Genomic DNA, 22858 nt, shown 5'->3' with positions numbered 1-22858 from the left:
GTGCTGGCTGAGCTTTCTTTTTAAAATTCAAATAATCTTATTTTTCCATTTATATTCTTTCAATGAAACCCAAAAGATAAATTGCAAACTTCTTAATATGGCATTCATTCATTCATTCACTCCACAAATAGTTACTAAGCACCTATAATGCACTGGGAACCAGTTGGGTACTAAGTATATGATAGAAAACCAAATAAACCAACCCTCTGGCTCCTGAAGTTTGTAGTCTAGTGGCAGGTAAACATTAGTCAAATAATTGCACAAATAACATTTCAACTGCGATGAGTCTTATAAAGGAGAGACACAGGGTACTATGGGAGAACCTAATAGGGGAATTTGATGGCGACAGGGAGGTCAAGGAAGGATTCCAGAGCTGAGATTACGAGGATGAGTAGGAGTTAACTGGACAAAGAAAAGAGCATTTTTTGGAACAACTTGTGCAAAGCTTCAGAGGTGGAAGGGAACATGGCTAGCCCAAGGGACTGAAATCTGACCAGTGTGGAGAAAGGAATATATGAGACCCAGAGAGATAGACAAGCTAGATGGGTCTTTTAGGCAGAACAGTGGTTTATCTTTATCCTCAGAGTAATTGATGGGTTTTAAGCAGGGGGTGATCAGATTTTCATACCACTCTGGCTAACTGTAGAGAGTGGAGTGGGTGGGGCTGAGAAGATAGAAGTGGAAAGCAGTACAGATAAGAAATGAGAGTAGAAAAGCTCAGGTAGTGATAGTGGAGATGGGGAATATGGATATTTAGGAGCTATTCCCAACAGAACTTGAACATGAGGGGTTTGACAAGAGTTGTCAGGGACGATTTTAGGTTTCCTCTTACAGAAGAGGATAATGGTCCCTCCCACTCCCTGAGTCAGGGAACCACGGAAGAGAGCCAGTTGAAGGTGTGGAAGTAGATGCTGAATTGAATTTTAGACATGTTCTTTTTGAGGTAACTGACACATCCAAGGGACCTCTGCACACAGCAGGATATATTAGTCTGGAGCCCAGAGGAAACCTAAATCTGTTAGTCTTCTACATTCAGGAACTAACTGATGGATGAGAATGCTTGAGATGAGGATAGAATAAGAGGAGAGCGTCTAGGACTGAGCCTTGAAGAACCTCAACCTATAGTGATTGGGTAGGGAAGGAAATGCACAAGAGATGAGACAAAGCCGCAGCTGCAGAAGTAGGAAGGACCCAGGAGAGGGCTGTATTGTGAAAGCTAAGAATAGAGAGTACATTGAAGACTAAAAAAAAAAAAACTCTGTTGAATTTAGCAATATGGAAGTTATTAGTTTCCTTAGCAATACTTCTCAACCCTTTTTCATGGCAGAGTAGAAAATGATATTTGTATAATACCAAGAGGTAACCAGGCAGTCTGCCCAGGGCCGGATGCAACCACCCCAGAAGCTCTCTCTTCCCAGGGCCTACCTGACTGCCCTGAAGACCAAGCGATCATTAGCTTGGCTCACTTCTAACCTATTCTCAGCATTCCAGAGAGCAGTTGGGAGCTCTGCCTTATGGAGAAGGTGCAGTTTCCAAAAAGTGATGGATTTTAGAAGCTAGATTGCAAGGGGAGTGGGGAGTGAGAAGCAGGGCAGCTACTACTACACTACTCTGAGGGGCACCGATCTCATTGTATTCTAAGGGAATGGTGCCATCGGGAGCTGTGCAACATGGTGGCCTGTGGAGGGGTGAGTGTAGGGCAAGGAAAAGCCAGACAAATAGAGCTAACTCTTTAGAGAACTTTGGCTGAGAATGGAAGGCCAGAGATAAGACTGTGGTTGGAAGGGAATCAGTTAATTTTTATCTCTTTTAAAACCCAGAGAAGCATTTGTGTATTAAAAAGCTAAGCAGACAGGTACATTGAGATAGAAGAATGAATATAAAAGCTCATGAAGACTCAACATCCTTACTCATTAGGCAATGCTAATCGAAGCATCAATGAGATGCCACTCCACACCCACTAGGATGGCTAAAATAAAAAGGCAGACAATAGCAAGTATTGGAGAGGATATGGAGAGGTTAGAACCCTCAAACATTACTTGTGGGATTTTAAAATGGTGCAACCACTTTGAAAAACAGTTTGGCATTCCTCAGAATGTTAAACATAGAGTTACCACACAACATAGCAATTGCACTGCTAGGTATTTGCCCAAGAGAATTGAAAACATACGTCCACACAAAAACCTGTACACAGACGTTTGCAACAGCGTTATTCATAATAGCGAAAAAGTGGAAACAATCCAAATGTCCATCAACTGATAAATAGATGAATAAAATGTTTTACTATATGCATACAATCGAATAGTATTCTGCCATAATAGGAGATGAAGTACTGACTCATGCTACAACGCGGATGAACCTTGAAAATATTACACTGAGTGAAAGAAGCTAGTTACCAAAGGCCACATACTGTATGATTCCATTTATATGAAATGTTCCGAAGAGGCAACTCTGAAGAAATGGAAAGTAGGCTAATGGTCGCCAAGGGCGAGGGACAGGTGGGAGTGAGGAGTGCCTATTAACAGGTGTGGGGTTTCTTTCTGAAATGATGAATATGTGCTCAAATGGTATAGTGGTAATAGTTGCACAGTTCTGTGAATATACTAAAAACTGCTGAATTATACACTTTTAAAGGGTGAATTCTATGATATGTGAAGTGAGACAGAGTTTTCTAGTCCTGCCAAGTGCAGCTGCGGATCTGAGTGAAGGGACCTCTGCACAGCTGGCAACTGTCCCTCCAGCTCAATGACATCTGGGCCCCACTGGTCAGCCCCAGGAGAGACTGGAGACAACAGACACCAAAATGCCACTGCACCCAGCTCAAACCATTATATCTTAGTAAAGGTGTTATTTTTTTAATTAAGATATTTTATGTCCCTGTTCTCTTTCTCCTGCCTCACCTGCTACCTATGCCCCTCTCCCTCTCCTTCCCCAGTACCTCTTCCTCCACCCAGTCAAGTTCTACTCATCATGAAAGACCCCACTAGCTCATCTCCACATCTCTGTCTTGGTGAATCTTTTTTTTTTTTCTCTTTTTGAAGATTGGCTCTGAGCTAACATCTGTTGCCAATCTTCCTTTTTATTCTCCCCAAAGACCCCCAGTACATAGTTGTCTATTCCAGTTGTAGGTCCTTCTAGTTCTACTATGTGGGACACCACCTCAGCATGGCTTGATGAGCCATGCTAGGTCCGCGCCCAGGATCCAAACCAGCAAACCCTGGGACACTGAAGCAGAGTACGTAAACTTAACCACTTGGCCACAGGGCTGTCCCCCATCTTGGTGAATCTTTTGCTCACCACTCCCACCTCCACCTGCAGTGAGAAAACTGGGTCATTTGTACTTTGTGCACCACTGTACTATTTAGAGCTATTTACCATTAAAACTCATCTCGCTATAGGGCAATTATGTGTTCACATGCCTGTCTCATCACATCGGAGCTTCTTGAGAGAACTGATCTTCTCTCATCCACATTTTTCTCTATAGTACTTGGCACTACATCTAAAAGTGAAGAGGTGCTTAGCAAATGTTTTGGGACGAAAGGATGGAGCAGGGAAGAATGCCTTAAACTTATTACAACTGGATTGTCAGTGAAGAAGAGAAAACATTCAATTGTTATAAAGCACTCTAATCTTTACATCAGAGTATTTAAAGGAATTACAACTGTTGTGCCTACACATTGGCTAAAGTTCACCAATGATGAACATCCATCAACAGGAAACAAATAGGTTGTGAGTATGTTAGCTCCACCACCCTCTGCAACCCAAGGGCTTTGTTTAGTTAGTATAAATCTGGCTTTTATAGTTATGTAGAAAGAATGTTCAACAAATAAATACTAACCCTGAGTACTAAAAAGTAAACACAACTCGTTTCTTGATTTTCCGATAGCAGACACCATTTTGATGTGCTAATAGCTGCAAATTAGAACTGTAGTGATCAGTTCAAACTAAGGACAGGTGTTAACTAAATTTTAGCATATATGGAACTGAAACAGCAGATCAGAAAAACATTTGGGGTAACAACAATTTCAGTAGACCCAAGCCCTAAATTAGGAAGTTGTTCAGACTTGATACTTTTCTCTTGGTAGTTAAAATGGTTGTATCATTAACCCTGGAAATTCCAGATGCCAGGAATAGAAAAATAACTGAAGGCTACACTGTGCAATGAGGAGGCATCACTCCCTAAGGGGCGTGGTTAGGTGAGTTACAATTTTATTGTTGCAAAGTTTAAGTACATCAAAAATGATTTTTTAATAAAAGGAATGCATGTTTATTGTTGAAAATTGGACATTATGGGTAAACAATAGAGGAAAATATATCACCTGTAATTCCACCACTAACTATAGTGAAGACTTCAGCATATGTCCTTCCAGTCTTTAAGAAAAATAGGATTATCCTATACTTGCATCCATGCAAGACATTCAACTAGTATTCATTGAGCTCTCTAGGTGGAGGAGACGCACATATCAGTAAAACAAAAGAGGCAAAAAAAAACTTATGTTTTACTTGGAGGAAAATATACTTTAAAATAACAAGAAAATTATTCATTGTATTTCGTTGAATTTCAGACACCATCAGTATCAGTTATCTATTATTGCATAATAAAACACATCAAAGTGAAAATCATTATTTAGGTCACTATTCTGTGGGACAGTAATTTTGTCTGGGCTTAGCTGGGTGGTTCTTCTGAGATTGCTCATGTATCCATAGCAGCTGCCTATCAGCAAGGCAGCTCTGCTTCTCAGGGGTTTCTGGCTGTCAACTAGGGCAATAGAGGCAAGTGGGCCATTTGTCTCTCATCATCCAGCAGGTTAGCTTGGATTGTTCATATGGCAAAGGCAGAGTTCCAAGAGAGAGAACAGAAGTGCATGAGGCATCTTGAGAACCAGGCTCAGAACTGGCCTGTGACTCCTGCCACAATATATTGATCAAAGCAAGCTATGACACCAAGCAGGAAGGGAAATAGAGGAGCTACAAAATGAAAGAGGGGTGGACACAAAGGAGGGAATAATCCCAATCGTTTGTGCAAGTGATCCATCACACCATCAACTGTAAGCTGTGCCATCATTCTATGCACCAGTATAAAAGAAAAAAGCTGCCAATTAATTGGAAAACAAGAGCAATTGTCAGTTGCATCTCAATATCAGAAATGTTTAACTGTGGAAAAAATATGCATCATAAATCTATGAAAATGCTAGTTAGAAAGTCATAAATCTACGGGAGAAAAGTAAAACCAGGAAAGATGATCAAGAGAGCTCACGGTGGGGCAGCAAGATACAATATTAAATAAGGCAGTCAAGGTAGCCATCACTGAGAAGGTTTGAGCAAAGACTGGAAGCTTTTTTAATTGAGGGAGGAATTATGCAGATATCTGTGAACAGCCAGTAGAAAAGCCCTGAAGTAAGAATTTGCCTGGTGTATTCAAGAAATGAGAAGTGTGTTTGAGGTCGAGGGAGCAAGAAATGAGAAGCAGTAAGAGAAGCAATCTGAGAGGTAAGAGGAGAGCCAAAGTGTGGAGGACTTTGAAGGCCATGTTAAGTGTCTTTGACTCTGAGTGAGACTGGAAGCTGTGAGCAGAGGAGCTCCGTGATGAGTTTTAATGCCTTAACAGGGTCACTCTGCTGCCATGTTGAGAGTTACCTGTGAGGCAATACAAGCAAGAAGTCCAGCAGGAAGACTGTGTGCTCATCCAGCTGAGAGATGACAGTGGCTGGCACTAGAACAATAGCAATGACTCGGGTGAGGCTGAGATTACGGGTACACTTTGAAGGGAGGAGTCAAAGGATTTGCTGCTGCATTGGATGTGGGCTGTGACAATCAAGGATGATGCCAAAGTTTTGTCCTGAGTGATTGGAAGGAGGGAGTTGCCATTCACTGTGGTAGTGGCTATGGGTAGAACATATTTGGCAAGTGGATGGAGATCAGGACTTCTTATTTTTTAAATACACAAGATTAATTTTTGTCTATTAAACATCCAAGTGTCTTTTAACCTTCTTTTCTCAGTTAAAATGTCATGCACATCATGCTTATCATTCCATAGTCTTCTGTAATACTTTTTAAATAGCTGTATACTATTCCTTTTATGGATTTGCCATCATCTTTTTAATCATCCCCTACTGATAAAGATTTCAGTGTTTCCAATATTTTGTGAATACAAACAAGTCTTCAGTGAATACCCTCACAGCAAAATCTTTGTGCAGATCAATTATTCCTCCACATTTTTGCACCTTTCTCTGCTTTTTTCTTGTAGTTGATTTCTAGTTTCATAGCATTATGATCAGAAAAGATGCTTGATATTATTTCAACTCTCTTGTATTTATTGATGTTTGCTTTGTTTCCCAAAATATGGTCAATCCTTCAGAATGTTCCATGTGCACTTGAGAAGAATGTGTAACCCGCTGTTTTTGGATGAAGTGTTCTATATATATCTCTTAAGTCCATCTGGTCTAATTTTTCATTTAATTTTATTATTTCCTTGTTGATTTTCTGTCTGGATGTTCTGTCCATTGGTGTTAATGGTGTGTTGAGGTCCCCTACTATTATTGTATTGTTGTTGATGTCTTCTTTTAGTTCTGTTAAGAGTTGCTTTACAAATTTTGGTGCTCCTGTGTTGGGTGCGTATATATTTATAAGTGTTATGTCTTCTTGGTAGAGAGTCCCTTTTATCATTATATACTGCCCCTCTTTGTCTTTCTTTATCTGTTTTGCATTGAAGTCTACCTTGGCTGATATTAGTATAGTGACACCTGCTTTCTTTTGTTCATTATTAGCTTGGAGTATTGTTCTCCATCCCTTCACTCTGAGTCTGTGTTTGTCTTTGGGGCTGAGGAGTGGTTCCTGGAGGCAGCATATTGTTGGATCTTGTTCTTTGATCCATCCTGCCACTCTGTGTCTTTTGATTGGGGAGTTCAATCCGTTTACATTTAGAGTGATTATTGGGATGTGGGGGCCTACCACTACCATTTTATGTCTTGTTTTCCGGTTTTCTTCAATTTCCTTTGTTTCTCGTCCCCTGGTTTAATCTGTTCTGATGAAGAGCTGCTACTCTCTGTTGTTGTCCTTCTACTTATCTCCTCTGCTCTTGGTTTTGTAGCCCCTTTCCTTTTTTGGATTTTTCAGGAATGAGGGTTTTCCTGAGGATTTCCTGAAGAGGAGGTTTTGTGGCAATGAACTCCCTTAATTTTTGTTTATCTGGGAAAGTTTTTATTTCTCCATCATATTTGAAGGATATTTTCGCTGGGTAGAGAATTCTTGGCTGTAGGTTTTTGTCCTTCAGATTTTTGAATATATCATTCCAATCTCTTCTAGCCTGTAAAGTTTCTGCTGAGAAATCTGCTGATAGCCTGATGGGGGTTCCTTTGTAGGTTAGTTTCTTTTGCCTGGCTGTCCTTAGTATTTTCTCCTTGTTATTGACTTTTGCTAGTTTCACTAATATATGCCGTGGGGTTGGTCTTCTTGCATTGATAAAGTTTGGAGATCTATTGGCTTCTGTCACCTGAAGATCCATCTCTCTCACCAGATTTGGGAAGTTCTCAGCCATTATTTCTTTGAATAGGCTTTCTGCCCCTTTCTCCTTCTCTTCTCCCTCTGGTATACCTATAATTCTTACGTTGCATCTCCTAATTGTGTCTGATAATTCTTGGAGAGTTTCTTCATTTCTTTTTAGTCTTACTTCTCTCTCCTCCTCTGCCTGCAGCATTTCTATATTCCCATCTTCCAAATTGCTAATTCTTTCCTCCATATTATCGGCCTTACTGTTCAGTGCATCTAGATTTTTCTTAATCTCCTCTATTGTGTTCTTCATTTCCAGTATTTCTGTTTGGTTCTTCTTTATCGTATCAAACTCTTTTGTGACGTAGCTCCTGAACTCGTTGAGTTGTCTATCTGAATTCTCTCTTAACTCATTGAGTATTTTAATGATGGCTGTTTTGAAGTCATCGTCATTTAGGTTATATATTTCATTTTCTTTGGGATTGTTGCCTGTGTATTTGTTATTTTCCTTCTGTTCTGGAGATTTAATGTATTTTTCCATATTGCTTGATGTTGTAGATTTGTGCCTCAGCATGGAGATAGAGATTAGTTGCTCCTTCCACTTGTTTCTGCTGGTGTGGTGGGGGAGCAGCTGTTTATACTGCACTGACCAGGAACCCTATCCGCAGTTGCTGACTGGGCCTGGGCCCCTCCTCGTAGTCACAGTGGTCCTTTGGATTCCCTCTTCTGCCATGGGGGCCGTCACGGGGGGGCTTCAGGCTGCTGGTGCCTACTGTTGCAGCCCACCTAGACGTGCTCCCTCCTTGGGGTCTGCAATGGTGTTATGGGCTTTTCCAGTGGCCAGGGGTAGGATCACTTATATTTGCCACTCTGTCACTGTTGGCACCCACAAAATCTCACTTGTCCACTATGGGTCGCAGCAGAGCTATTGGCATCTTCTACAGTCTGTGGTTAGCTCACCTAGCTATGCTACTTTTGTCCCGGGGTCTTCCAGCCTTGTGGCTGCCGGATGGGTGCTCTCTACTAGTGCTGTGCAGAGGCTTTCGCTGAGGCTGCTGTGAGCCTGTAGAGTTTCCCCCTAGGCTGCAGAGCCGGGTCGCTGGAACTCCACCCAGCCCCAGTCCTGTTCCCCAGGAACTTGGGGAGCCCTTTGCCCTGACTGGGGGATAGCTGGAGATCCTGATTTCAGTGGTAGCTGGTCAGCTGCTGCCCTGCCTGATATTCTCCTCTCCGGAACCCTCCCGGCGTTGTGGATGCTGGGAGTGGCCCCTCCGCTAATGGCAGACAGAGAGTTTTGTCTGCTGCCTGGGCAGAACTCTGGAGTTTCCCCACCGGGCCACAGAGCTGGCCTCTGGAGCTCCACCCAGCCCCAGTCCTCTCCAAGATCTCCGGCAATCCCTTGCCCCAGGGGGCGGGCAAAGGCAGCTGGGGTTCGCCTCGCACTCTGGGATTCTCTCTGGGACTTTTCCAGAGTTGTGAATGCTGGGCATGGCCCCTCTGTTAATGGCAGACAGAGAGTTTTGTCTGCTGCCCAGGCAGAACTCTGGAGCTTCCCCTCCGGGGCATGGAGCTGGCCTCTGGAGCTTCACCCAGCCCCAGTCCTATCTGAGATCTCCGGCACTCCCTTGCCCGGCCGTGCAGGCAGTGGCAGCCAGGGGGCCGCCATGCCCTCTGTGATTCTCTCTGGGACCCTCCGGGAGCCATGGACACCAGGCGGGATCTCCCCGCCAATGGTGGGGCGAGACTCTCCCCGTGGGCTCAGGTGTGTAACTCTAGAGTTTCCCTCTGCATTTAGGAGTAATTGCAGGGGGTTTAGGTAGGGTTCTGGTCACCTCTTTCCACCGTTGCTCCTCTGGTGTGTGCTCGCTCCTGCCCTAGGTGTGTGTTGATCTTCTGGGGGCATCTGTTGGAAGAAAGCCACTTGCAGGTACTAGGCTGTTGGGTCGGGGTCGGAGAGTGTTCACCTATCTCCACCTCCTCCCGGAGGGAAGTCCGTCCGCCTTCCGATGTATAGTCGCGTGGGTCTCTCAGACGTCCTGAGATGCTATCTGGATATCCTTTGTTAAGCGATGAGTGTCCAAATAATTGTAGACTCAAAGGGGGAGAGACAAAGAGGACTACTCATGGCGCCATCTTGGATCTTCTCCAGATCAATTATTCCTTTAATATAAATTCCTCAAATTGGAATTGCTGGGATAGAGAGTTTATAGATATGTTTTTTATTTTATTGAGGTCATAATAGTTTATAACATTCTGAAATTTCAGATGTACCTTATTATTTGTCAGTCACCATATATATGTGCCCCTTTACCCCTTAGGCCCACCTACCAACCCCCTTCCCCTCTGGTAACCACTAATCTGTTCTCCTTGTCCATGTGTTTATCTTCCACATATGAGTGAAATCATACAGTGTTTATCTTTCTCTGTCTGGCTTTTTTCACTTAATGTAATACCCTCAAGGTCCATTCATGTTGTTGCAAATGGCTGAGTAGTATTCCATTGTATATGTATATACCACATCTTCTTTATCCACTCATCAGTCGATGATGAATCAGGTTGATTCCACATCTTGGCTATTGTGAATGATGCTGCAATGAACATAGGGGCACATAAGTTTCTTTGAATTGTTGATTTCAAGTTCTTTGGATAAATATCCAGTGGCGGGATAGCTGGGTCATATGGTATTTCTATTTTTAAATTTTTGAGAAATCTCTATACTGTTTTCCATAGTGGCTGCACCAGTTTGCATTCCCACCAGCAGTGTATAAGGGTTTCCTTTTCTCCACATCCTCTGCAACAATTTTTATTTTTTGTCTTGGTCATTATAGTCATTCTGACAGGTGTAAGGTCTTACTGTAGTTTTGATTTGCAATTCCCTGATCATTAGTGATGCTGAACGTCTTTTCATGTGCCTATTGGCCATCTGTATATCTTCTTTGGAAAAATGTCTGTTCATAGCCTCTGCCCACTTTTTGATCAGGTTGTTTGTTTTCTTGTTGTTGAGTTGTGTGATTTCTTTATATATTTTGGAGATTGACCCCTTGTTGCATATATGATTTGTGAATATTTTCTCCCAGTTAGTGGGTTGTCTTTTCATTTTGTTCCCAGTTTCCTTTGCCTTGCTGAAGGTCTTTAGTCTGATGAAGTCCCATTTGTTTATTTTTTCTTTTGTTTCCCTTGCCTGAGTAGACATGGTATTCAAAAAGATCGTTTTAAGACTGATGTCAAAGAGTGTACTGCCTATATTTTCTTCTAGGAGTTTTATGGTTTCAGGTCTTACCTTTAAGTCTTTGATCCAATTTGACTTAATTATTGTGTATGGTGAAAATAATGGACTACTTTCATCCTTTTGCATGTGCCTGTCCAGTTTTCCCAACACCATTTATTGAAGGGACTTTCCTTTCTCCATTGTATGTTCTTGGCTGTTTTGTCAAAGATTAGCTGTTTGTAGATGTGTGGTTTTATTTCTTGGCTTTCGATTCTGTTCTGTTGATCTGTTTGTCTGTTTTTGTACCAGTACCGTGCTGTTTTGATTACTGTATCTTTCTAGTATATTTTGAAGTCAGGGATTATGATGCCTCCAGCTTTGTTCTTTCTTCTCAGTATTGCTTTAGCTATTTGGGGTCTTTTGTTGCCCCATATGAATTTTAGTATTTTTTGTTCTATTTCCATGAAGAATGTCAGTGGGATTCCAATTGGGATTGCATTGAATCTATAGATTACTTTATGTAGTATGGAAATTTTAATTATGTTTATTCTTCCAATCCATGACCATGGAATTCCTTCCCGTTTCTTTATGTCATCATTGATTTCTTTCAATAGTGTCTTATAGTTTTCATTGTAGAGGTCTTTCGCCTCCTTGGTTTAATTTGTTCCTAGAAATTTTATTCTTTTTGTTGAGATAGTAAACGGGATTGTATTCTTGAGTTCTCTTTCTGTTAGTTCATTATTAGAGTATAGAAATGCAACTGATTTTTGTAAGTTGACTTTGTACCCTGCAACTTTGCTGTAGTTTTTTTATTATTTCTAAGAGTTTTCTGATAGATTCTTTAGAATTTTCTCTATATAAAATCATGTCGTCTGCAAACAGTGAGAGTTTCACTTCTTCATGCCAATTTGGATATCCTTTATTTCTTTTTCTTGCCTAATGCATCTGGCCAAAACCTCTAGTACTATGTTGAATAAGAATGGTGAGAGTGGGCACACTTGTCTTGTTCCTCTTCTAAGAGGGTTAGCTTTCAGTTTTTCCCTGTTGAGTATGATGTTGACTGTGGGTTTTTCATATATGGCCTTTATTATGTTGAGGTACTTTCCTTCTATACCCATTTTTGTTTGTTTGTTTTGGTAAGAAAGATTGACCCTGAGCTAATGTCCGTTGCCAATTTTCCTCATTTTGCTTAAGGAAGATTGTCCCTGAGCTAACATCTGTGCCAATCTTCCTCTATTTTGTATGTGGGATGCCACCACAGTGTGGCTTGATGAGTGGTGTGTAGGTCCATGTCCAGGATCCAAACCTGTGAACCCCAGGCTGCCAAAGAGGAGCACACAAACTTAACTATGCCACTGGGTTGACCCCCTTCTATACCAGTTTTCTTGAGGGTTTTTTTTTAAATTATAAATGGATGTTGGATCTTGTCAAATGCTTTCTCTGTGTCTGTTGAGATGATCATGTGGTTTTTATTCCTCATTTTGTTAATGTGCTGTATCACATTGATTGATTTGCAGATGTTGAACCATCCCTGCTTCCTTGGTATAAATCCCACTTGATCATGGTGTATGATCTTTTCAATGTATTGCTCTATTTGGTTTGACAATATTTTATTGAGGATATTTGCATCTATGTTCACCAGTGATATTGGCCTATATCATTTTGTGTTGTCCTTGTCTGGCTTTGGGATCAAGGTGATGTTGGCCTCATAAAATGTGTTAGGGGAGCTGGCCCCGTGGCCGAGTGGTTAAGTTCGCGCGCTCCACTGCAGGCGGCCCAGTGTTTCGTCAGTTCGAATCCTGGGCGTGGACATGGCACTGCTTGTCAGACCACGCTGAGGCAGCGTCCCACATGCCACAACTAGAGGAACCCACAACGAAGAATACACAACTATGTACCAGGGGGCTTTGGGGAGAAAAAGGAAAAAAAAAATCTTTAAAAAAAAAAATGTGTTAGGAAGTGTTCCGTATTCTTCATTTTTTGGAATAATTTGAGAAGGAGAGGTCTTAAATCTTCTTTGAATGTTTGGTAGAATTCTCCAGAGAAGACATATGGTCTTGTACTTTTATTTTTGGGAGGTTTTTTATTACTGTTTCAATCTCTTGTCATTTGTGTATACAGATTCTTTATTTCTTCTTGATTCAATTTTGGGAGGTTGTATGAGTCTAAGAATTTATCCTTTTCTTCTAGATTGTCCCATTTGTTGGTGTATAGTTTTTCATAGTATTCTCTTATAATCCTTTATATTTCTTTGGTATCCATTGTAATTTCTCCTCTTCCATTTTTCGTTTTATTTATTTAAGCCTCCTCTCTTTTTTTCTTAGGGAGTCTGGCTAAGGGTTTGTCAATTTTGTTTATCTTCTCAAAGAACCAGTTCTTAGTTTCATTGATCCTTTCTACTTGTTTTTCTGGCTTCAGTTTCTTTCATTTCTGCCTAATTTTTATTATTTCCCTCCTTCTGCTGACTTTGGGCTTTGGTGGTTCTTCTTTTTCTAGTTTTTTTAGGGTAGTTTAAGATTATTTATTTGAGATTTTTCTTGTTTGTTAAGATGGGCTCATATTGCTATGAATTTCCCTCTTAGGATTGTTATTGCTGCATCCCATATGAGTTGATATGGTGTATTTTCATTTTCATTCATCTCCAGATATTTTTTGATTTCTCCTTTAATTTCTTCCATGATCCATTGGTTATTCAGTAGCATGTTGTTTAGTCTCCACATATTTATTACTTTCCCAGCTTTTTTCTTGTAGTTGATTTCTAGTTTCATAGCATAATGGTCATAAAAGATGCTTGCTATGATTTCAGTCTTCTTAAATTTATCGAGGTTTGATTTGTTTCTCAGCATATGGTCTATCTTTGAGAATGTTCCATGTGCACTTGAGAAGAATGTGTATTCTGCTGTTTTTGGATGGAGTGTTCTATATATATATCTATTAAGTCCATCTGGTCTAGTTTTTCATTTAATTCCACTATTCCTTGTTGATTTTCTACCTGGATGATGTATCCATTGATATAAGTGGGATGTTCAGGTCCCCTGCTAGTATTGTGCTGCTGTTAATATCTCCTTTTAGGTCTGTTAATGGTTGCTTTATGTGCTTTGGTGCTCCTGTGGTAGTTGCATATATATTTTATAAGTGTTATGTCCTCTTGGTAGAGTGTCCCTTTTATCGTTATATACTGCCCTCTTTGTCACTCATTGCCTTTTTTCACTTGAAGTCTGCTTTGTCTGATATAATTATGGCAACACCTATTTTCTCTTGTTAACCATTAGCCTAGAGTATCATCTTCCATCCCTTCACTCTGAGCCTGTGTTTGTCTTTAGAACTGAGATGTGTTTCCTGGAGGCAGCATATTGTTGGGTCTTATTTTTTCATCCATCCAGCCTCTCTGTATTTGGAGAATTCAAACCATTTACATTTAGAGTCATTATTGATATATGAGGGCTTAATACTGCCATTTTGTCATTTGTTTTCCAGTTGTTCTCTATTTCCCTTGTTTCTCATTCCATGTATTTTGGACTGCCAATTCAGTTTGGTGGTTCTCTCACTGGTTTTCTCAGTTTTCTCTTTATTTATCATTTGTGTCTCTGTTCCAAATTTTGTTTAGTGGTCACCGTGAGGTTTGTATAAAACACCTCGTAGATGAGATAGTCCATTATTTGATAGCTTCTTATTTCCTTAATCTAAGCAGGTTCCATCCCTTTCTTCTTCCCCAACTAAGTTATTCTTGTAATTTCATGGTTAAAATGAAGTGGTTATGTTTATTTTTGATGTTTTACTTCCTTTTATCTTTAATGTTTTAATTAAACGTTTGCTAAGCTGTTCTGATAGCTGCAACTTTATGATTTTGCCTGCCTATTTATCTCCTTGCTCAAGGCTTTGTAAACCTTTTCTTTTTTTTTCAGGTGTGAGGTCATTTTGATCATTTCTTGTAGATGGGATCTTGTGGCGATGAACTCCCTCAGTTTTGTTTATCTGGGAAAGATTTTATTTCTCTATCATATCTGAAGGATGTTTTCACCAGTTAGGGTATTCTTGGTTGAAAGTTTTTGTCTTTCAAAATTTTGAATATATCATTCCACTCTCTCCTATCTTGTAAGGTATCTGCTGAGAAATCCACTGAAAGTCTGTTAGGGGCTCCTTTGTAGGTTATTTTCTTCTGCCTTGCTGCCTTTAATATTTTTTCTTTGTCATTGACTTTTGCCAGTTTTACTACTATATGCCTTGGAGAAGGTCCTTTTCATTGATGTAATTAGGAGTTCTATTAGCTTCTTTTACTTGTAATTCCACCTTCTTCTCCAGGTTTGGGAAGTTCTCGGCTATTATTTCTTTGAACAAGCTTTCTGCTCTTTTCTCCCCCTCTTCTCCCTCTTGAATACCTATAATTCTTATGTTGTGTTTCCTAAGTGAATCAGACATTTCTCAGAGAATTTATTCATTTATTTTTAGTCTTGGCTCTCTCTCTTCCTCCATCTGGAGCATTCCTATGTTTCTGTCCTCTAAATTGCTAATTCTTTCCTCCATATTATCAGCTCTGTTTTTAAGGACTCCAGATTTTTCTTTATCTTATTCATTGTGTTTTCATCTCTAACATTTCTGATTGTTTTTTCTTTATATTTTCAATCTCTTTTGTGGAGAATTCTCTCTGTTCATTAATTCTATTCCTGATTTCATTGAACTTCCTTCCTGTATTTTCTTGTAACTCATTGAGTTTTTTTTATGATAGCTATTTTGAATTCTGTCATTTAGATTGGTAAATTTCTGTGCCTTCAGGATTGCTTTCTGGGTGATTGTCATTTTACTTCTGGTCTGGAGTATTAATATACCTCTTCATACTGTTTGATGGGGTGGATTTGTGCTTTAACATAGTGGTAATCTCTGATTGCAGATTCCACCTGCCACCACTGGGTGGGGGGCAGGAGCTGTGCATTCTGAGCCCAATGTGATCTCTGGCAGCTGTGTGTGTCCTTTGGAAGCTATGCTAATAGGGCATGTTTGCATTTGCCTGCTCACTGCCACTGCTTTACAAACAGATGCACATGTGCTCTGATGGAGATCCCCTGCTCAGGATGTCAGGCTGAGCTGGTGCGCCAGGCAGTTGGGAGGAGTACTTTCTTTTGTGTGCACAATCCCTTGCATCCTGGTTCTGCACTCACTGTCTGCCCAGCCTTGGTGTGGACACCCCTACGATTGCTTAGACACCTCAGTATGGATCTTTCCCACTGGCTCTGAGAGCACAAGCATTCCCAGAGAGAGCTGCCTCTCTCCCTTTTCCTCTCAGGGTCACATGCTGGCCACTGTGAGTTCCCACCCCTAGGTCTCTGCTGCATGGGAGGGAAAGGCAATCCCTTTAACTCCTTCCACTGCCTTCTGGGGGGTTCCAGCACCCCCACCTTCAGACATATGGCTGTGTGGATCTCTCAGACATCTGTTGTGTTGGGTGAATGTCCTTTTCATTCTATCTTAGGGGGAAGAGACTAAGGTAAGAGCTCACTCTACGATGATGCTGATGTCACTCCACATTTATATAGTTTTAATGTTTGACACATGTGGTAACTTTGCTCTCCAGAAAAGTTGTACCGATTTATGTTCCCACCACAACAACTATTTTCTTGCATGCCTGTTTAAGTTGAATTTTCATAGTCAGAGATTCAGATTAGAGAAAATATTTCATGAGATGAAAACAATTTTACTCTAAATCTAACAAATATTTATTGAACACCTACTATCCCCCAGATATATGCTCTATGCCTTCACAGGCATAACCTTATTGGATTCTCACAACTGTGCTAAATAGCTATTAAGAAATTAGTGCAGAATCAAAAGGCGAGTAAGTGGCAATGTCAGGATGTGAACCATAGATCCAATGGTTTGTGTATTCAAGGGCAGTCACAAACCTAAATGCATTTGGATTCACTGAGAGTCACAGAACACCCTTGGGGAACAAGAACTGACAAGAACAAAGGTTAACGAAATAAACACACAAAATCCAACCACAGCCCCATTTCTCCTGCAGGCGGAGAGGGGGACGGACAAACCAACAAGTAAAACATCAGAGTGTGAATGATAAGGAGAGGATGAAGACACAGGAGAAAGTCCCATTTTGTGAGCACTGACAAGTCAGGGTTGTTGAGCCAGAAAGAAATTAGCTGTTGAGGGAGCTAAGAAGAAATCCTGAGCATTTCCTCAAAGAAAAGAAACAAGAGCTTAAAGACAAGTCAGTCCCATCTTCTTCCCACAATTGTATAGAAAAGAAGAAGCAAGACAGTTGGCCAGAAAATATATACTATGAGGTGAAAGGAAATTATGATGTAACCAAAGCCACAGACACAAGGCCAACGAGGCTGGGTGATTAAATTCCCAGGGCTTGATCCCCTAGCTAGTGGGAATCCAAGAGGAAGAAGGAGGTGTGTCTGTATGTGTGAAAAGAAAGCATTACATTAAAGTAAAGGTGTTTTCAGAGGGCCTGCAAAGGGTAACAACAATGTGATAAGAGTAATATTGCATTGCACACTGCCAGGTATTTCAGACCTAGAAAACATTATAGATTGGGCAAAAAAAGGGGTGATGAGGCAAGAGTGAAATATGCTACCGTATGGTAAAAGTTAAATAAAGAGTAACTCTGAGAGAGGTAGACAGCCACAGTCAAGAAAGTTGTGAATCCACTTCCCCACATCACACAGCTCGGGAGCTGCACCTTGGGGTCAGGCTGGAGTGGATGAGCACGGGCTCTTTGTCTAACAGTCCTCTTAGGCCTAGGGTTTTAAAGTCTCTGTGTGCTTCCTTGAAGTTTGCAGACTGGTGTGAAAGTATGCTCCTCCCACCTCGGTTCTCACTGGACATGAAGCCCTACCACACTGACACACAGCTATGTTCAGGCCTTAACCTGTGATCCCTTCCTCCTTTCCAGTAGTGACTCTCAGCCTTGAATCTCGGGTATTTAAGCACGTCTTAGTCCAACGTCTGATCCAACTGGCAATTAGCTGTGTTGGTATTTTTTTTTTTGAAGTGACATTCACATAACAAAATTAACCACTTTAAAGTGTGCAATTCAGTGGTATTTAGTATATTCACAACGTTATACAATCACCACCCCATCTAGTTCCGCACTGGCAATTAGCTTTTGCTGAGTTTAGTAGCTGTGATGGTTGTTTGCTATCGTGAGCCCTCTTGACGTGTGCTAGATGAGTTCATATATCAACGCGTGTTAACTTCTCACGAGTGCACAATGCCTGCACTTAGAGTGTGAGTCAGACATTGTGCTCAGTCTGTTAACACATACTTGGCATTTGTTGCTTTTATTTCCCAGAGGCTTAAAATGTGAGCTATGCTCTATAAGTGAGATAGGGAAAGTAGGAAAACAAATCACTTCTATATTTCATTTGTTTTTCTTTTTAAGCTTAAAATAAAAAGGAAAACCAATTATTTGAACATTTTCTAGTGACTCTAAACCCTGGGAACTATGGACCATGTTATTTGTCTTCATATTCCTAATACCCAGTACAGCATGTTCAGGTAAATACACAGCCACACACCTGCAGGTACCGTATTTCCTTGACATTTCAGGAAAGCTCTGCTTTCATGTGGTTGGTTTTGGTTTTTGGTTTTTGGTTCCTTTCCCTTAAAAAATGATGTCTTTTATAAAGATGAGTAAAAAGAAGAAATACTGTCAGGGAAAAAGTAGTTTTAGATCTGGAAAGGACGTAAGAGAACATTTTATATCCTTAATTTACACCTGAGTCTAAAGAGAAATGAAAGCATGCAACCTGGAGAACAGAAGCCATCTGCCTATGTTTGCCGAGCTCCCTCAGATAATCAAAATCCACGTTTCCATCCCCACTGAGTAGAGAGTAAGAGTAAGAGGGATAAAGGCTGCTTAGGGCAGCCTCTGGGCAGGAAAGCCTCATCCAAAATGTCCCCATCTGCCAGAGTATCATTTGTTTGGGGGGTTATAATTAACAAGCCTACAAAAGCTATTTCACCCATGAGGAAACTGAGGCCGGGACAGGTCAGAGCTGCGGGACAAGGCAAGAGTCCCGGGCTGCTCTGAACCCAGCCCTTCTGCCTGTCCTCATTTCTCGGAGTGGATTTATCTGCTCAGGCTATTAAAGCAGGACCACAGACTGAGTAGTTTAACAACAGAAATTTATTTTCTCAAAGTAAAAATAAATACATTTATTTTTCATAAATTTATTTTCTTGGGCTTTCTGAGAAGTCCAAGATCAAGTTGCCAGCAGGGTTGCTGTTTGGTGAGGGCTCTGCCCTGGGGTTGCAGACAGCCCCCTTTTTGCTGTGTGCACACGTAGCCTTTCCTCAGTGCGTGCACGTGGGGAAAGAGAAAGAGGGAAGGAGAAAGAGAGAGCTGTCTGGTGTCTCTTCTTATAAGACATGAATCCTATTGGATCAGGGCCCCACCTTATGACCTCATGTAACCTAATTACTTCCTTAAAGCCCTCACATCTCCAAATACAGCCACGCTAGGGGTTAAGGTTTCAACATATGAATTTGGGGAGGACACAAACATTCAGTCCATGACACAGAGCATGCAGAGCTCATGCTGCCCAGAATAGATGCTCTTTTAAAAAGCAAGCAAGAGGGGCTGGCCAGGTGGCGCAGCGGTTAAGTTCGCATGTTCTGCCTCTCAGCAGCCCAAGGTTCACCGGTTCGGATCCGAGCTGTGGACATGACACCGCTTGGCACACCATGCTGTGGCAGGTGTCCCACATATAAAATAGAGGAAGATGGGCATGATGTTAGCTCAGGGCCAGGCCTCTTCAGCAAGAAGAGGAGGACTGGCAGTAGTTAGCTCAGGGCTAGTCTTCCTCAAAAAAAAAAAAAAAAAGATAAAAAGCAAACAAGAATTCACATTTTAGATCGCAAAATGAGTATTTCCCAGTGTAGCCACAGCTGTGTAGTTTTGGTTTACCCAGGGAGTAGCTCAGTGAGCTGTATTTATTTGGATTTGGATTTGGGTTGGTTTTTTTGCTTTCTTTTTTTTTTTTTTTTTTACTGCAGCGCACATGCGTTACGTGGGCCCATGGCCTTCTGTCCTGATGTGGCAGAAGCATGCAATAAATATCTTTTTGAGGCCCCTTCCGCCAAATTTGAAGCCACATGCCAAGCCTTTAGACACCAAGTCCAGGCCTGGAAATGCCACAGTGAGATAGATCTTCCTAGTCCTGCCAAGGCTAGCTACTGATTTGAGTGAGGGGACTTCTGCACAGCTGGTAACTATTCCTCCAGGACAATGACACTTGGGCCCCACTGGTCATCCACAGGAGGGGCCAGAGACAACACCACCAAAATGCCACTGCACTCAGCTAAAACCATTAGGCAGAGAGCTGGTGGCAGGGTTTCAGTTCACCAAAAGACAATCCTGACCTAAACTTGGCCCTGTCTGTCTAGCCCTCCTCATTGCAGGGGGGACTCCCACTGCCACTACAGGAAGCTTGAGTGGTTCTACTTGTCAAGGCAAATAAAAGTCCGGTAAGAGGTGCCAGCCCCGTGGCCGAGTAGTTAAGTTTGCGCGCTCCACTTCAGCGACCCAGGGTTTCACCGGTTCAGATCCTGGACGCGGACATGGCACCAGCCATCCAGCCATGCTGAGGTGGCATCCCACACAGCACAGCCAGAAGGACCTACAACTAGAATATACAACTATGTACTGGGGGTCTTTGGGGAGAAGAAGAAGGGAAAAAAAAAGAAGATTGGCAACAGATGTTAGCTCAGGTGCCAATCCTTTAAAAAGAAAAAATCTGGTAAGAAATAACAAGCAAAGATGAAGAGAGCCGTGCTTACTCTCACGTGTATGTGAAAAAAGACACAGAGTATTCCCATCTCCCAGGTAAGTGCCTTTGCCAGGTTATGCTCCCACAACCGGAACTATCTGGAATCGCTTTCCTAGTTGTCCTGTGAGTCTCTATCTATTAAATATTAAACACACACTTTGGAGGGAAAGATCACTCCTTTATATCAACAATGGCTCCTTCTGGTGGAGTGATGCTGAGCTCCTTCCTCAGAATACAGGGTACCTTTCTTCACAAGCCCCTTCCCAGGAGCTGCTTCCACTTCTGGGCACACACTCTGAATTTTGCTCCTGGATCTGGTGATTTTCAAACAGTGGGACGCAAAATGCATTACTGAATTTAGTCTCTCCTTCCCCCACAGTCTCCTCGGCTCTAAAATGAAAAATCCTTTGCTTAGCCTTTTACAATAATGGTAACATCTTTACACAATGGTAAAGATGGTTCTTATGTGGAATAAATAATTTGGACCAAATATGAAAACTGCACAATGACGTCAAGCCGCTGACTCAAAGACTAGAGATACTAAACAGGAAACATCTTTACAAAGGACTCTGATGTAGGGCAGTTCATAAGAACCGCAGACCCTGAAGGCATGAGACAGGGCTGAATACAAGCTATGAGTATGGACTTTGTAGTCATATAGACCTGGGGTCAAGTCCGAGCTCTGCTACTTATCAGCTGCGAAAACTCAGGCAAATCTCATATATTCCCAACTTCAGATTCCTCTTCAGTGAGTGAGATAATGATTCCATCTTGCAAGCCTGTTGAGAATTCAATAAGGTGATGTAATGGTTTCCTTACCCCATGCTGCATAGAGCAATGAGCTTGCAGCTGTTAAAATTTAAGTGCCTGCGTCCTGTAGTGGGTTAAATAATGCCCCCCCTCAAATTTATATATCTACATGGAAACCCAGAATGTGACCTTATTTGGAAAAGGCGTCTTTACAGACATAATTAAGATTGGATCAAGATGAGATCACCCCAGATTAGGGTAGACCCCAAATCTAATGAGAGTGTCCTTAAAGAGACAGAAAAGAAGACATAAAGACACATGGGAAAGAAGGCCATGTGAAGACGGAGGCAGAGATTGGAGTGATGTGTCTATAAACCAAGAAATGCCCAGGATTGCCTGCAGACACCAGAAGCTGGGAGAAGGACATAGACGGGATTATCCCTGGGAGCCTTCGAAAGGAACCAAGCCTGCTGATACCTCATCTCAGACTTCTAGCCTCCAGAACTGTGAGAGAATATATTTCTGTTGTTTTAAGCCACCAAGTTTCTCGTAATTTGTCCAGCCCTAGGAAGCCCAGAGACTCTGATTTAACTGTAGTCATTAAATATACAGAGAGTGCTTGCCATGTGCCAACAATTGTTCTAGGTCTGTGATGGTTACAGTGCACTGGCCATGAGCCACATGTGGCTGGTGTACATTGAGACGTGCTCTAAGTGTAAAATACACACTGGATTTCAAAGACTCTGTATGAAGAAAAGTAAAATATCTCATTAATAATTTTCATATTGATTACACTTTGAAATAGTATTTTGGATATATTGGGTTAAACAGTGAAAGTTTGGATATACTTGTTTGTATAAATTAAAATTAATTTCACTTGTTTCTTTTCACTTTTTAAATGTAGCTACTAGAATATTCTAAATTACACGTAAAGATTTACATTTCTCTTGGACAGTGCCGTTCTAGGCACTCGGCATACAGTGATGAACAAAATCCCTGCCCTCAGGGACCTCACATTCCAGCACTTTCCTCTGGGGCAGGACAGCGGGGAGTGGTCGGAGAAGACTTCCCCCGAGGGTATGTGCTGCACCTGACAAGGCCTGGACTGTGGGACATTTTCTGAGCACCTGTTGCTTTGAGCTCCCAAATCTCCAACCTCAGGAAGCCCCAGGGGACACCCTTCAGTAGGGATCCTCAGCTTGTTAAAGGGTCCATTCCCCATTAACAGTCCTAGGACCAAACCCAGGCAAGATGTCAGTAACTGGTCCAGATTTCCTATCTCCTGCTGGCAGGATGGTGCTTGGGAGCAGGGCAGACACACCTGGTGTCACCTCGTAAACTGTGCAGGGCCTGCCTTCACCTCAGTGGGTAAAAATTGAGGGCAAAGTGATTTGGCCACTTGATTTGCTTACTAGTTATATGAAAATTTAAAAAAAAAGAAAAGGACAGCTAGTTCTTACGTTTAAGCATTGTTCTGCCAAGTCCTCTCTAGAATTTATCTGAAAGAATTATTGCTTCAAATGTGAGGCTAACCAGTAGAAATCATGGCACTGTTCTAAGGGAACCATGTCACCTCATCTGCAAATATAGCTCATTTTACTTCTTCCTTTCCATTCTGAGGTGC

General features: G+C 41.6%; 1 long non-coding RNA gene across 1 annotated transcript in view; it reads right to left on the bottom strand.

The window, feature by feature from the left end:
* The window catches only part of LOC139076378 (uncharacterized), a 31405-nt gene that overhangs the window by 1100 nt on the left and 7447 nt on the right, over positions 1–22858 (bottom strand). The gene's annotated exons all lie outside the window — the stretch shown is intronic.

The sequence above is a fragment of the Equus przewalskii genome, chromosome 16, assembly GCF_037783145.1.
Source record: "Equus przewalskii isolate Varuska chromosome 16, EquPr2, whole genome shotgun sequence".
NCBI lineage: Eukaryota > Metazoa > Chordata > Mammalia > Perissodactyla > Equidae > Equus > Equus przewalskii.
This window is presented reverse-complemented; position numbering and strand designations above follow the sequence as displayed.